Source organism: Schistocerca gregaria, chromosome 11 (assembly GCF_023897955.1).
Source record: "Schistocerca gregaria isolate iqSchGreg1 chromosome 11, iqSchGreg1.2, whole genome shotgun sequence".
Lineage (NCBI taxonomy): Eukaryota > Metazoa > Arthropoda > Insecta > Orthoptera > Acrididae > Schistocerca > Schistocerca gregaria.
Genome location: NC_064930.1, coordinates 108,058,723 through 108,076,539, shown reverse-complemented (window position 1 = coordinate 108,076,539; position 17,817 = coordinate 108,058,723). Strand labels below are relative to the sequence as shown.

Genomic DNA, 17,817 nt, shown 5'->3' with positions numbered 1-17,817 from the left:
GTGTTATAAAGCATGCACTTTGAATATTGGTTAATTGCGGCTAATTGATGGGTTGAATGTGAACAGTAAGGGCAGTACCACAACTGTAACAATGGGAAGAGCCCACATTTGACACCTTTATTCTACACAGAGTACTTCTAACAGCCGTGTACCGCAAGTCTCTAGAGGAACGGAAGGTTCCAAATGACTGGAAAAGAGCACAGGTAGTCCCAGTCTTCAAGAAGGGTCGTCGAGCAGATGCCCAAAACTATAGACTTATATCTCTGACATCGATCTGTTGTAGAATTTTAGAACATGTTTTTTGCTCGCGTGTCATGTCGTTTTTGGAAACCAAGAATCTACTCTGTAGGAATCAACATGGATTCCGGAAACAGCCATCGTGTGAGACCCATCTCGCTGTATTTGTTCGTGAGACCCAGAAAATATTAGATACAGGCTACCAGGTAAATGCTGTTTTCCTTGACTTCCGGAAGGCGTCCGATACAGTTCCGTACTGTCGCCTGATAAACAAAGTAAGAGCCTACGGAATATCAGACCAGCTGTGTGGCTGGATTGAAGAGTTTTTAACAAACAGAACACAGCATGTTGTTATCAATTGAGAGACGTCTACAGACGTTAAGGTAACCTCTGGCGTGCCACAGGGGAGTGTTATGGGACCATTGCTTTTCACAATATATATAAATGACCTAGTACATAGTGTCGGAAGTTCCGTGCGGCTTTTCGCGGATGATGCTGTAATATACAGAGAAGTTGCAGCCTTAGAAAATTGTAGCGAAATGCAGGAAGATCTGCAGCGATTAGGCACTTGGTGCAGGGAGTGGCAACTGACCCTTAACATAGACAAATGTAATGTATTGCGAATACATAGAAAGAAGGCTCCTTTATTGTACGATTATATAATAGCGGCAAAAACATTGGTAGCAGTTACTTCTTTAAAATATCTGGGAGTATGCGTGCGGATCGATTTGAAATGGAATGATCGTTTAAAATTAATTGTTGGTAAGGCGGATGCCAGGTTGAGATTCATTGGGAGAATCTTTAGAAAATGCAGTCCATCAACAAAGGAGGTGGCTTGCAAAACACTCGTTCGACTTATACTCGAGTATTGCTCATCAGTGTGTGATCTGTACCGGGTCAGGTTGACAGAGGAGATAGAGAAGATCCAAAGAAGAGCGGCGCGTTTCGTCACAGGGTTATTTGGCAAGCGTGATAGCGTTACGGAGATGTTTAGCAAACTCGAGGGGCAGACTCTGCAAGAGAGGCACTCTGCATCACGGTGTAGCTCGCTGTCCAGGTTTCGAGAGTGTGCGTTTCTGGATGAGGTATTGAATATATTGCTTCCCCCTACTTATACCTCCCGAGGAGATCACGAATGTAAAATTAGAGAGATTCGAGCGCGCACGAAGGCTTTCCAGCAGTTGTTCTTCCCGCGAACCGTACGCGACTGGAACAGGAAAGGGAGGTAATGACAGCGGCATGTAAAGTGCCCTCCGCCACAGACCGTTGGGTGGCTTGCGGAGTATAAATGTAGATGTAGATTGTAAACAATCAAAACAGGAATATGAAGCTCTGAAATCAGAAGGAAAGTGAGCAGTATTGTTCGATATCAAGTTTACCTGCTGTCAAAAAAGAAGGAAGGAATATTGGATTTAATGCCCCATTGAAATCGAGGTCATTAGCGATGGAGCACAAGCTCGAACTGTGTCGAGAATGTGGAAGGAAATCGGCCATATCCTTTATAGGAACCATTCTGGCACTCGCTTCAAGCGATTTAGAGAAATCCCGAAAAAATTAGAATTCGATGGCTGGATGGGGGTTTGAAATGCTGTCCTTCCGAATTGAAGTCCAGTGTGGCAACCACTGTATCACCTCACTCAGTACGTACATGCCATCAACTATCAATTAAAATTATGTTACAAATTTGTAATCAAAGAAGGGCCTACAAAGTTGAGGCAAGCAACAATAAACATGTTGGAAGTTGCAATTGCCATCCCCAAATTACTGTTCAACAATGTAGGCCTGTGCTGTGATAGCGTCACACAAAACAACAATAAAAAACATGACCACACCGTAACACCACCGCCTCTGAATTTTACTGGTGGCATTTCCCATACCCACAACACCCTGCCATCGAATCATCACACTGTGTACTGTGATTCGTCACTCCACACAATGTTTTTCCACAGTTCTATCGTCCAATGTTTACGCTTCTTTCACCGAGTGAGGTGCCGTTTGGAATTTACCGGCGTGATGTGTGGCTCGTGAGCAGCCGCTCGACTGTGAAATCCAAGTTTTCTCATCTCCCACCTAGCTGTGATAGTGCTTGAAGTGGATCTTGATGAAGTTTGGAATTCCTGTGTGATGGTCTGGATTGATGTCTGCCTCTTACACATTATGACCCACACCAACTGTTGGCAGTATCTGTTAGTCAACAGATGAGGTTGGCTTGTAAGCTTTTGTGATGTATATGTCACTTCACATTTCCACTTCACTGTCACATCGGAAACAGTGGAATTAGGGATGTTTAGGAGTGTGGAAATCTTGCATACAGATGTATGACACAAGTGACACACAATCACCTGATCCAAGCTTGTGTCACATGATCTCGCCAGCCAATGACAGCAGATATTCAGAGCAAAGAACACATGGATGCCGTCAGCCAATAGCAACAACATGGTTAAGTAGCGCAAACACACTAATAGAAAAAGTTAATGGTTTAAATTAGTATACGTTGTTGTTGTCTTCAGTCCTGAGATGCAGCTCTCCATGCTACTCTATCCTGTGCAAGCTTCTTCATCTACCAGTACTTACTGCAACCTATATCCTTCTGAATCTGCTTAGTGTAGTCATCTCTTGGTCTTCCTCTACGATTATTACACTCCACGCTGCCCTCCAATGCTAAATTTGTGATTCCTCGCCTCAGAACATGTCCTACCAACCGGTCCCTTCTTCTTGTCAAGTTGTGCCACAAACTCCTCTTCTCCCCAATCTTATTCAATACCTACTCATTAGTTATGTGATCTACCCATCTAATCTTCAGCATTCTTCTGTAGCACCACATTTTGAAAGCTTCTATTCTCTTCTTGTCTAAACTATTTAACGTCCATGCTTCACTTCCATACATGGCTACACTCCATTCAAATACTTTCAGAAACGACTTCCTTACACTTAAATCAATACTCGATGTTAACAAATTTCTCTTCTTCAGAAATGCTTTCCTTGCCATTACCAGTCTACATTTTAATATCCTCTCTACTTCGACCATCATCAGTTATTTTGCTCCCCAAATAGCAAAACTCCTTTACTACTTTAAGTGTCTCATTTCCTAATATAATTCCCTCAGCATCACCCGACTTAATTTGACTACATTCCATTATCTTCATTTTACTTTTGTTGATGTTCACCTTATATCCTCCATTCTGTTCAACTGCTCTTAAAAGTCCTTTCCTGTCTCTGACAGAATTACAATGTCATCGGCGAACCTCAACGTTTTTATTTCTTTTCCATGGACTTTAATACCTACTCCGAATTTTTCTTTTGTTTCCTTTACTGCTTGCTCAATATACAGATTGAATAACATCGAGGAGTGGCTACAACCCTGTCTCACTCCCTTCCCAGTCACTGCTTCCCTTTCATGCTCCTCGACTCTTGTAACTGCCATCTGGTTTCTGTACAAATTGTAAATAGCCTTTCGCTCCCTGTATTTTACCCCTGCCACCTTCAGAATTTGAAACAGAGTATTCCAGTCAACATTGTCAAAAGCTTTCTCTAAGTCTACGAATGCTAGAAATGTAGGTTTGCCTTTCCTTAATCTATTTCGCTAAGATAAGTCGTAGGGTCAGTATTGCCTCACGTGTTCCAACATTTCTGCGGAATCCAAACTGATCTCCCCCGAGATCGGCTTCTACCAGCTTTTCCATTTGTCTGTAAAGAATTTGCATTAGTATTTTGCAGCCGTGACTTATTAAACTGATAGTTCAATAATTTTCGCATCTGTCAACAACTGCTTTCTTTGTGATTGGAATTATTATATTCTTCTTGAAGTCTGAGGGTATTTCGCCTGTCTCATACATCTTGCTCACCAGATGGTTGAGTTTTGTCAGGACTGGCTCTCCCAAGGCCGTCAGTAGTTCTAATGGAATGTTGTCTACTCTTGGGGCCTTGTTTCGACTCAGGTCTTTCAGTGCTACGTTTAGTATAGCTACAAGAAAAGCTAAGCTTTCACATTTAATATTGATCGTTAAAAATTTTTGGCTGGTTTTTCCCCGAGGGCGTGGTTAGGCAGGATCCTAAGAGCACAGCTGAAACTGCAGCACCTGAATATTTCTGACAAGCAGAACTACAAATTTCACTGTTGTGCACAGAACATTTTGTGGGTTATCTGGTTGAACAAATGTTTCGTCGAGCACTTTGACTTTTCGATAGAAAAGCTAACTACTGATGAAATTGCTCAAAAACTCACTTTACACGTTTTTTAAGAATAATTATACTTTTTCTATCATTATTCCATAACTTGAAACCTATGAAAGAATGAAAATAAATATGAACTTGGTCTTTTTTAGAGTGTATTATGTCTATAAAATTTTAAATAAAGACATAATTGGCTGGTCCTCAGGGCAGGATATTTCTCTAAGTAACTGGTCCCCACCGTTAAGCTCTGAATGCTCCACAATTTAAGATATTCATTGCACATTCTCACATGTGATGTAATTCATCTTGAGTTAAAGTAGTAACACTTCTGAAACCAACATTTGCAATATCTTCCCATCACCTATTAGAAATGGAATCAGTGGCAATGTCACAGTCTTTGAGAGCAGTTCGTCATTATAAAGCATTGCACAGTCTTCGTCCTAAAGCCTTTGACACGTCTCGCTATCAGCAGACACTTGTGTGTACAGTTTGTTTAGTTGTAACTGGTGGATACTCTTTCCAGTTTAAGTTTCATTTTCTTGTTTATTTTCGCTGCAGTATTGTTCCTCAGCAGAGGGCTGAAATAAATTTTTTTGTCAGAGTTTCAATTCTTACCAGTCAAAATTACAGAAATTTAACTGAAAATTAAAGCAATGAAAACTTATTCAAAAAATTCCCAGGTTTTTCTGAATGTCTCCCAGATGAAAAAATTCCCTGAATTTTCCCCATTTGTCCCAGGGGATATATGCCCAATACGTGTTGACTGCTACACAAAAATGATATAAGTTTGGCAGAGCAACCCTTATGCATTCTATTTTTAAAAAAACTTGTCTCATCAAGAGAACAGTGGACTGTCAGAATAGACACTATTCTCTATTGCCACACTAAAATGACTGTTCCTACAAAAAAAACTGCACCTGTCTTACCAGTGAGGTCTCGTTGCCATTACCTGGCCGGTCCCAACTGCCAGCTACCTTCCAGGAATATATCCGTGCGCTCCTTGCACCAATCTTCTAATCGGGGAGCTTCTCTAACAGTCACAGCCATCTCGGCGACAACAAATAATTACTATCTGAAAGGCGTTATTTTAAAATTAACCTGGCCCAAAATTACCCCGGTACACTGGGAATAATGTTACGATGAGTTAAGTAGCTTTCATCTCATCTTGAGGACACATGGAAAATCTGGAGTCAGGTATTTTTATTGTAATATATAGCTTAATCAAAAAGTAGTACCACGAGTTAACCATTAAAATGTATTTCTCGATATTCTTCATTACATATCATTCTTCATTACGTGCATTTGCTACTAATACAAACTTTACCTGTGTGTGTGTGTGTGTGTGTGTGTGTGTGTGTGTGTGTGTGTGTGTGTGTGTGCACACCCCAATTTCATTGTTGACTATCAAGGAATTCATTGCTCTTACATACCAGGACACTGCAGTCTACAGAGCTTTTATAGATGCACCACAATGAGCAATGTGACGAGGATTGAATGAAAAGTAATGCCTCCACCTTCATTAATTGGGTTTGGATGGGAATATTTTAATAAATCAAACACAGAAATATTCCTTAGAAGGTGACCTTTTATTAGCAATATTCACTTTTCCACATAATCACCAGCGTCTTGGATACGTTTCTGCCAACGATGAACAAGTTTTCTGAAGTAGTCACGGAAGAAGTCGACACTCCTGTTTACGCAACGACAGTCTCACAGTTCTCTCAACGTCTTCATCAGAAGCATAATGATGTCTCACGATTGACTGGAGAAAGGTGTCACCTCCATTCTCGTAACACGAGAGGAGTTCCTGGCAAATTTCAAGTCTGTGAGCTTTCATTTCAGGAGTCAGCATACAGGGTACCCATCGTGCACAGATCTTCCGGTAGCCAAGCCGTTCTTGTGAAATGGCAATTGTGCTTGCAATTTCTCTCTGAGTGATACGACAATCGTCCCGAATCAATCTGTCAACATTTTGCTTGTGAAACTCGGTGGTTGGTGTCACAGGATGTCCAACTCTTTGTTCGTCACACAGGTCAGACGTTCCCACCTCAACATCTTTAAACTTACTCGCCCAACGACGCACAGTACTCACATCGACAGTCACCATAAACTGCTTTTATTCTCTGATGAATCTCCTTTGGGGTGACATCATCTGCTGTCAACAATTCAATAACTGCACGTTGCTTAAATCACGCTGACCGACCGTCTGCGGAGGGTTCCGTACATTACACTGTAACAACACAACCGTTCAACGCTAAGGCTTCCCACCAACTGGAGCTGTAGAGAAGAGGCTACGGAACAAGCCAGTACCTGCTGCATACCGATGTTACCAACTGTTGAAGAGTTACGGAGATGGAGGCATTGCTTTTCAGTGAACCTTCGTACTTCGGTTTACGAACAGACGCAACATCTGCGAAGTGTGGAACGTCTATATCTTCCTTGCTGCTCTCTGAGTCCATAAAACAGAGAGAGAGAGAGAGAGAGAGAGAGAGAGAGAGAGAGAGAGAGAGAGAGAGAGAATTAATTAGTCATTTCACTTCCTTCAATAAATTTGAATTTGTTGTTTCTTCATTGGATCTACACTAACTCTCGTTTGGCAGTAAGAGGTCATTAAAGAGACTTGCCACCCACATTCAGGGAGGTGTGGATCACATCAAAATTTCATGTACAGGTGTTTACACTGCAAAGATTCTTAACGGCAAAGAATTTTTAGAATGTAATTAACTGTATGTGAAAACATGACGGTATGTAAGTCGCGAGGATTAAACTCGTACGGGAATTTCCAGTAGCAATAACTTGCTTCACTGAAAGTTTATTAATCCTCCACCATTTGGATTTCTTATTGGCTGACTTTTAGCCTTCCATGTATGTTTTCATTTTATAGTTAAAAGAAAATGGTCTCACTACATTTTGATTCTGATCACAACTTCTCATGTGTGTTACACTATCTGAATTGCTCTGTAATTATGTTGCCAATTATTCTGATTGAGTCGTTCTCGCACGCGTAATATTGGGGAGGGGGTGGAAGGTAAATGATTCCATATTTGTTTCTGTTTTGTATAAAACAGAAGCTTCTTTCGTTGCATCGCATTCTGTGGACTTTAGTCTAACTGTTATCGATTACAAATATGTGACTGTGAACTGCTCGATTTATATGTGTTGCATGTATATTGCCTGTATTCTACATTAAGTTTTGTTTGCTTCTGTATTCCGTACTTTGTCACACTTGACGGAGAACTCCCTCTTAGCAGGTTTTGACAGTACTGATATTCAACTTTATCACATTACGTTATGGAAGGAGTACGTAATTTTGCTTCAGATGGTGTTGCTTCTTGGCACTTAATGCCATGCATTTCACAGAGGTTTGCACAGTATGGCTATACAAGTAGGTGAGTATGCTTTCAGTAATAGTGACTACAGCATTCTTCATCACAGATGCTAAAAATGTGGCAGTGGTTACGCAACTGCTTTCAAGTGTTATTAGCAGGTGCTACAAACAGTACATTTTAACAGAAATTCACAAAAATTTCTGTGGCCTTAGTTAAATGCAAGAGTCCAGAAAATGGATGTGTTGTGTACATATATCCACGTAGTCAGTGCATACACAACTTTCCCACTAGAGCGCGCCCCACTAAGCACAACAGCGCAGGCACAGCGCTTGTCCATCTCAGCACTACGAGATGGCGCTGCCTTGGACACGGACCAAGTTCTGCTTCCGCCGATCAGCGTATTAATATGTAACGCAGCCAATGAGATTGCTGCTAACGTAGAACCTTTTCTCCTCGCAGTATTATAACGGGTGTACAGACCTCCGATTACTCAGTCTCATTAGTCTGCGTTAGTCTGCACCAGTCTATAGTAAAGTTTCAGTCTGCGCCTAATAACATTACCATATTCCTATACGTAGCCATGAAGATAAATGTGTAGACACTTTGTCAAGTATCAGAGATATGTGAGAATAAGATTAACGTACCAAGACAAAAGGAACTTCAGATTGTCAATTGTAAATAGCATCCAGAATCAAGTTACGTAATGTATGCCTTTTTTTTATTTTAATAAATGTGTGTGAAAATTAATCAAGTTCTGTTTAAAGTTGGTCACCGTCAATCTGCTACTCTAAGCGTGCAAATAGCATTTCTATCGTCTGACCTAAGGGCAGAAGATACACACTCCACAATAAGACCACGAGACATATTGCTGACACTCGCCTACTTCGTTAGAGTGACAAGTCAAATAATCTGATGATGTGTGTACCGAAGGTCTTACAGTACGCACACCACAGGATGGGAACCAAAATAATGTAGAATACAAGCAATATACTTACTGTGCAATTCAAACATGGATTCATAAGCAGTATCAAACTGACATGAGTGCACAGAATAATGTGTGACAAAACCAGTTTCTAACTTCAATCAAACATAACCAAAGATCAAATCATTTAACCCACCCAATATTACAGATGAGCACAACATAGTTCCACTGCAATTCAAAGAGTGCAATACACACAAGAATATCATAATCAGGAACATAATTTCCACTTCATGAAAGCTACAGAGGCAAATATTAGGTTTTACAAATAAATGCACTTCACCACCAAACTACCAGACACACCCACAAAGCATAAATGAAAAATATGATCATCTATAGTCCAATCAGAATTACTTGACAGCTGACATTGTCACTTGCTGCTACAGTGCTGGAACATCGGCTGCCTGCTACCACTCGGTTATGGTGACACAAAAATATACTAGTCACTTCAAAAATGTTGTTACTGTGTATACCAGAGCAACATCTGAAGCAGCCACCATGTGATGGTACTTAAATTACGTAACCATTATGGTACCTCACCTGAACCTTTAGATACCAGTAATATTCTACTGTGTTTCTGTTAAGTAGTTAACATATTTCTGAGACAACATTCATATTTGATTTCACTTTTGATACATTGACATGTTTATATTGCAATGATATTATTCTTGTGTGTATTCTTTCTTTTGTCACTATGATCTTTGACGTACTTTTAACTGTTGATTTAAGGGCATGTAAGCGATTGTTTGTTAGTTGTTAACTTGTTACAGAGTCGGACCTTGAGAAAGTCATGTCTTGGACGTCATGTTGGAAAGACGCGTATTGTAGCCCGCTTATAAAATGTGAACTTTAAAAGTGACTGCTAGAGAGATGTTTTCAAGTATGTTTTGTATTGTGAAGTGATGTTCTGTGTTTACGTGATATTGCAATAAAAGCAATTAAAAGGAAGTGTAACTTAATTTCGGAGTGCTGATTATTTTTTTACATCACCATTGTTCAGCAAAAGTGTTATCTTCAAGAATGGTTTGTGAAGCGCATCTACAAAACTTTTGAATATAGCAGGATAAAACCTAGGCCTCTTTGCATCTGAGCTTGGAATCATAACCAATTAGATTTTCAATGATTTAGCCATGATTTTACTAGATCAGCATGGGAAACACAAAAAGATGAGTGCCTAGTTTTTTGATTATTACATGAAATGACTTTACTAACTGTGCTCTGATGACACTTGCCACATAATATGACTGTTGTTGCCCGAAAATGCAGTATTTAGCAGTGTGAGAGCAACACCACAATCATTATTAAATGCTGACCTTTGTTGTGGTAGGGTTGTTAGAGCCACAATGTATGATTTGAGGCATGTTTTTTTAAATAAACACCACTTTGAAATTAAAAAAAAGACGTGCTAAGATATCTCAATAATTTTATTTTTACCTGCAAGCCTGTACCTTAATCTACTTTTCTACATAATTTCCATCAATATTGAGGCACTTGTAATAATGTTGTACCAGTTTTTGAATACCCTCCTCATAGAAGTCTGCCGACTAACTTGTTAACCACTGCATCACCACTATTTTGACTTTGTCATCGCCTCGAAGACGCTGACCGCCCAGGTGTTTCTTCAAGTGCAGGAACAGATGGTAGTCACTCGGTGCAAGATCAGGGCTGTACGGAGGGTGACCTAGAGTTTCCCGTCGAAAAGATGTAATGAGATCTTTGGTCTAGTTCGCCACATGCAGACGAGCATTGTCTTGCACCAAAACGATGCCCTTGCTCAACTTCCTCTGACTGTAACTTTGATTCTGGTGCGACGTAGGCCACCCATGTTTCATCGCACCTAACACTTTAGCTTAAGAAATCATCACCGTCGTTGTGGTACCACTCAAGGAATGTCAATGCAATGTTTAAACGTTTGGTTTTGTGCACATCCGTCAACATTGTCAGTACCCAACATGTGCACAATTTTCGGTAATTCGAGTGCCCGCAAGGAGCAAATCGTAAAGCGTCTGGTTTCTCTCACCTTATTGTCCACTTCCTTCACCAAACTTTCAGTAACGACCTGACGCCCACTCCATTGTTCATCAAGCACATTTGTGTGGCTATCTTTAATTGCTCTCACCATTCCATCACTCACGATGTCTTCTCCGTAAACTGCACAGATCTCCTGATGAATATTGATCGCTTTTAGGCCTTTAGCACTAAGAAATCTCATAACAGCTTGTACTTCACAGTCGGTGGGACTCACGATTATTGGAGGCATCTTAAGCACTCAGTACACAACGTAAACAAGGAAGAATCAGACTGTAATGGCATCAGTGTGTATATTAAGGTACAGGCTTCCATGTAAAAGAAATTATTGAGATATTTTAGCACATCTTTTTTTAATTTAAAAATGGTACTTACTTAAAAAACGCACCTCATAGAACTGCGAGATGCTCTGTCTACAGCTGATTCTAAGTGACCAATGACTGAACTGTAGCAGGAGACAAATTTTGTAGCCCTGAATTTAAACTTGTACCCTGATCTGACCACAAAACTTGCGATATGCAATACGGCCAAGAAAACTGCGGTCAGCTATCTGAGGCACAATTAAAACCACAATAAGTTTGGTCACGGCTATTAAAGATAGCCTTTACAAACAAACTCCACACAGACATCTTCAGTTTCAGTGCTAATGGCAAACTGTAATTTCTTGGTATTATTAGTCACCTGAAACTATACAAACGAAAACAAAATGGTAGGAAGAAAAGTAAGAGCAAATAATAATACCAACAGGATGGTGAAAAATGCCATGGTAAAATATTAGAAAGTAAAAAACATGTTACACCAATTAATTGGGGAGGGAGGAAAGAAAGAATGATCAAAGTCGTCTGAATTTTTAAATAAAAAAAATGTTATTACATTTCACATGAATCAAACCTATCACCTTCAACACACAGGGCTTAAACACTAACCACTGAACTGTGCCACAATACTTGTTATATTTAAGACTCTGACGATCCAGTAATAACGAATTACAGCCTTCTAAAATTCGTCTACACGCAAAGATGTGCGAAGCTTTCCAATGTAGCCGAACTTCTGATAATAACAACTGCATGTGTGTTGCCAATTCTGTCATAAAACACAAAATAAAAGAATCACATCATGAAAGGAAGGCAGACAAGGATCTGAAAATGAACTGAATAATTAATGTGGCAGTTTGGAAATGGCGAACGTTTTGGGCAAGATGTTGAGTGCACTGACTGGAAGAAGCCAAGTGTCAACTGTCCAGTAATTTTAATCAAAACACAGTACTTCTCTTTTGCAAAGCAAGAATACAGATTATTGCGCCATATTTTGCCGATTTCAAAATTCACTGTCAGGTCACTTGGAACACTAGTGTCAGTCTCTGTTTCCTTATCGTAACACGGGCTTTGCACTTCGGACAGTCTGGTGTTCTGTGATGTTAGTGTCTCTGTTCTTACACTTGTGGTGTTACATACAACCTGCAGAAAAGTGATGTGTATGCTTACATATTCTTACCGATAAATGACGCTTTCCAACAAATAAGTTACAAAACAGAATATTATACAGGAGAGCACAACTACAGTCCAGAATTATTGTTTTACTTGCATACAGAGAACTGTACTGAGGGATGACACATATCTACAAGGTAGAACAGTGAGCGCATTAACTTCACATTAGGAAGTTTGAGGGTTGACTGAAAAGTAATGCCTCCACCTTCGTAACTCTTCAACAGTTGGTACCATCGGTATGCGGCAGGTACTGGCTTGTTCCGTAGCCTCTTCTCTACAGCTCCAGTTGGCGGGAAGCCTTAGCATTGAACGGCTGTGTTGTTACAGTGTAAAGTATGGAACCCAGCGCAGACGGTCGGTCAATGCGATTGAAGCGAAGGGCAGTCAATGAATTCTTGACAGCAGAAGGTGTCACTCAAAAGGAGATTCATCAGAGAATGAAAGCAGTTTATGGTGACTGTGTCGATGTGAGTACTGTGCGTCGTTGGGTGAGTAAGTTTAAAGATGTTGAGGCGGGGACATCTGACTTACGTGACAAACAAAGAGTTGGACATCCTGTAACAGCGAACACTGAGTTTCACAAGCAGAATGTTGACAGACTGATTCAGGATGATCGTCGCATCACTCCGAGAGAAACTGCAAGCACAATCGGCATTTCAAAAGAACACGTGGGTGACATTATTGCTTTGCTTGGCTATCGGAAGATTGGAGCACGTTGGGTACCCCAAATGCTAACTCCTGAAATGAAAGCACAGAGGCCTCAAATTTGCCAGGAACTCCTCTCCTGTTGCAAGAGTGAAGATAATGCCTTTCTCTAATCATTTGTGACAGGAGACTAAACGTGGGTACACCATTACGAAAAGTCAGTCTCTGGAATGTCGACACAAAGACTCGCCCCAGAAAAAGAAATTCAAGAGGCAGCCCTCAGCTGGAAGAATCACGGCCCAGTGTTCTGGGATGCAGATGGTGATATCCACGTTGATTTCCTCAATTGTGGAACAACAATAAATTCAGATCGATACACTGCAACACTGCGAAATCTCAAACGACGGCTAACGAGGGCCCAAAGGGAAAAGAGAAATGTTTTACTGCAGCATGACGATGCCAAACCACACACTTTACGTGCCACCACAGCAGAACTTCAGAGACTGAATCTTACCACCGCACGGCATCCTCCATACAGTCTAGATTTAGCACCGCCTGACTTCCATCTGTTCCCAATAATAATAAACAATCTGCAGGGACATCATTATCTTTATGATGGAAACGTCGAGAGAACTGTGAGACTGCGGTTGTGGAAACAGTGTCGATTTCTTCCGCGACGGCTTCAGAAAACCTCTTCATCCTTCGCAGAAATGTATCCAATTGGCTGGTGATTACGTGGAAAATTGAATATTGGTAATTAAAGACCACACTCTAAGGAGTATTTCTGTATTTCATTTATTAAGATATTCCCATCCAAACCCGAGTAACGAAGGTGGAGGCATTACTTTTCATTCAACCCTTGTACATGTGGGGCCATGTCATACAGATCAAAGAATTGCCGGGCTACAGCTACATGGGAGAAGTGTGACATCCCTGTAATAAATGCACAAAAAGATGGTGACGAATATAATCTTATTCCTGCAAAGGAACTATGAATTTATCTGTCATTCTGATGCCTCAGAACACTTCCTACCAACCGATCCCTTCTTCTAATCAAGTTGTGCCACAAACTCCTCTTCTCCCCAATTCTATTCAATACCTTCTCATTAGTTGTGTGATCCACCCATCTAATTTTCAGCATTCTTCTGTAGCACCACATTTTGAAAGCTTCTATTCTCTTCCTGTCCAAAATGTTTATCATCCACGTTTCTCTTCCATACATGGCTACACTCAATACAACTACATTCAGAAAAGACTTCCTGACTCTTAAATCTCTACTCGATGTTAACAAATCTCTCTTCTTCAGAAACGCTTTCCTTGCCATTGCCAGAGGGCAGCGTGGAGGGTAAAAATCGTAGAGGGAGACCAAGAGATGAATACACTAAGCAGACTCAGAAGGATGTAGGTTGCAATAGGTACTGGGTGATGAAGAGGCTTGCACAGGATAGAGTAGCATGGAGAGCTGCATCAAACCAGTCTCAGGACTGAAGACCACAGCAACAACTACTACTGTCACTCTGAATCATTAGTTCTAGATGATACTTGTACGAGGTGCATTCAAGTTCTAAGGCCTCCGATTTTTTTTTCCCCGGACTGGAAAGAGATAGAAACATTCGCATTGTTTTAAAATGAGACCACGTTCATTGTCAATAAGTCCCAGAGATGGCAGCACCGTACGGCAGATGGAATTTTACCACCAGCGGCGAGAATGAGAACTGTTTTAAATACTTAAAATGGCGACATTTTCCTTGCTTGAAAAGCGTGCAATCATTCGTATTCTGAATTTGCGTGGTGTGAAACCAACTGAAATTCGTCGACAGTTGAAGGAGATATGTGGTGATGGAGTTATGGATGTGTCGAAAGTGCGTTCGTGGGTGCGACAGTTTAATGAAGGCAGAACATCGTGTGACGACAAACCAAAACAGCCTCAGGCTCGCACAAGCCGGTCTGACGACACGATCGAGAAAGTGCAGAGAATTGTTTTGGGGGATCGCCGAATGAGTGTTGAACAGATCGCCTCCAGAGTTGGCATTTCTGTGGGTTCTGTGCACACAATCCGGCATGACGACCTGAAAATGCGGAAGTGTCATCCAGGTGGGTGCCACAAATGCTGGCGGATGACCACACGGCTGCCCGTGTGGCATGTTGCCGAGCAATGTTGACGCGCAACGACAGCACGAATGGGATTTTCTTTTCGTCGGTTGTGACAATGGATGAGACGTGGATGCCATTTTTCAATCCAGAAACAAAGCGCCAGTCAGCTCAATGGAAGCACACACATTCACCGCTATCAAAAAAATTTCGAGTAACCGCCAGTGCTGAAAAAATGATGGTGTCCATGATCTGGGACAGCGAGGGCGTAATCTTTACCCATTGCGTTCCAAACAGCACTACAGTAACAGGTGCATCTTATGAAAATGTTTTGAAGAACAAATTCCTTCCTGCACTGCAACAAAAACATCCGGGAAGGGCTGCGCGTGTGCTGTTTCACCAAGACAACGCACCCACACATCGAGCTAACGTTACCCAACAGTTTCTTCGTGATAACAACTTTGAAGTGATTCCTCATGCTCCCTACTCACCTGAACTGGCTCCTAGTGACTTTTGGCTTTTTCCAACAATGAAAGACACTCTTTGTGGCAGCACATTCACCAGCCGTGCTGCTATTGCCTCAGCGATTTTCCAGTGGTCAAAACAGACTCCTAAAGAAGCCTTCGCCGTTGCCACGGAATCATGGGGTCAGCGTTGTGAAAAATGTGTACGTCTGCAGGGCAATTACGTCGAGAAGTAATGCAAGTTTCATCGATTTCAAGTGAGTAGTTAATTAGAAAAAAAATCGGAGGCCTTAGAACTTGAATGCACCTCGTAAAGCATTGCATAGTGTTCCTAAAGACTTTGACACACTTTACTGTTGGCAGACACTTGTATGAGCACTGTTTTGTTGTTGTATTCCTTTGCAACTTACGTTTTATTTCCATTTTTTCCCCACTCCCGTTCATTTTTTGTTGCTGCAGTATTATTCTGCAGTGGCGGGATACAATAATATCCTTTGTTAGAGTATCGGTTCTCACCAGCCAAAATCACAAAAATTTAACTGAAAACTAAAACAATGAAAAATTCCCGGAATTCGCCACAATTCCCGTGTTTTATCCTGGATGAAAAAGTTCCCGGGTTTTTCCTGGTTTTATCCTGGATGAAAAAATCCCTTGGTCGTATACACCCTGTGGTGGCACCATAAAGGTGCAGGCTGTGTTTACACAGAATAGACTGTATTCTCCGGTCCAACTGCACCGACCGTTGACTGGAAATGGCTATATTCGGCTGCTTGGGAACCATTTGCAAACATTTCCAAAGGAGTCTTTGTAAGACAATACGCCATGTCACTGAGTCACAATTGTTTGCAACTGTTTTGAAGAATATTCTGGACAATCTGAGTGAACAGTTTGACAACCCAAATCATCCGACATCGGTCCCTTCGAACATTTACGGGGCACAATCTAGGATGGTTCGTGATGAAAATCCTACAATGATAACAGTTTTGCAGTTGAGGATGGCTATGGAAGCAGCATAGCACAATATTTCTGCACGGGATTTCTAACAACTTCTCGAATCCATGCCACATCGAACTGCAGCGCTACACCAGACTAAAGAAGGTCCGACTCGACATCAGGAGATATTCCGTGACTTTTGTCACCTCAGTATAGATTGCAATCAATATAGGAACAATTTTTTTAAAATGGACTTATGCATAATTACTGTACTATTCCAGACTGACAAGATAAAAATTTCCTGCAATAAGGCAAATCTACCCAATTTGGTCAGGTGAGTTAAATTGTGGCAGATCTACATCTACATCTACATGGATACTCTGCAAATCACATTCAAGTGCCTGGCAGAGGGTTCATCGAACCACCTTCACAATCTCTATTATTCCAATCTCGCATAGCGCACTGAAAGAACGAACACCTATATCTTTCCGTACGAGCTCTAATTTCCCTTATTTTATCGTGAGGATCATTTCTCCCTATGTAGGTCAGTGTCAACAAAATATTTTCGCATTTGGAGGAGAAATTTGGTGACTGGAATTTCGTGAGAAGATTCCGTCACGACGAAAAACGCCTTTCTGTTAATGATTTCCGGCCGAAATCCTGTATCATTTCTGTGACACTCTCCCTCATATTTCGCGATAATACAAAATGTGCTGCCTTTCTTTGAACGTTTTCGATGTACTCCATCAGAGCTATCTGGTAAGGATCCCACACCTCGCAGCAGTATTCTAAAAGAGGACGGACAAGCGTAGTGCAGGCGGTCTCCTTAGTAGGTCTGTTACATTTCGTAAGTGTCCTGCCAATAAAATGCAGTCTTTGGTTAGCCTTCCCCACAACATTTTCTATGTGTTCCTTCCAATTTAAGCTGTTTGTAACTGTAATACCTAGGTATTTAGTTGAATTTATGGCTTTTAGATGAGGCTGATTTATCGTGCAACAGAAGTTTGAGTTCCTTTTAGCATTTTTATGGATGACCTCAAACTGTTCGTTATTTAGGAACAACTGCCATTTTTCGCACCATTCAGATATTTTTTCTAAATCGTTTTACAGTTTGTTTCGATCTGCTGATGACTGTGTTATTCGATAAACGACAGCGTCATCTGCAAACAACCAGAGATGGCTGCTCAGATTGTCTGCCAAATAGTTTATATAGATAAGGAACAGCAAAGGGCCTATAACACTACCTTGGAGGACGCCAGAGATCACTTGTATTTTACTCAATGACTTTCTGTCAATTACTATGAACTGTGTCCTCTCTGACAGGAAGTCACAAATCCACTCACATAACTGAGACGATAGACACAAGCACGCAATTTTACTACGAGCCGCTTGTGTGGTACAGTGTCAAAAGCCCTCCGGAAATCCAGAAATACGGAATCGATCTGAAATCC

At 41.1% G+C, this 17,817-nt stretch overlaps 1 protein-coding gene across 3 annotated transcripts in view; it reads right to left on the bottom strand.

The window, feature by feature from the left end:
• LOC126295356 (uncharacterized) overlaps positions 1-17,817 on the bottom strand; it is a 150,899-nt gene that overhangs the window by 85,717 nt on the left and 47,365 nt on the right. The gene's annotated exons all lie outside the window — the stretch shown is intronic.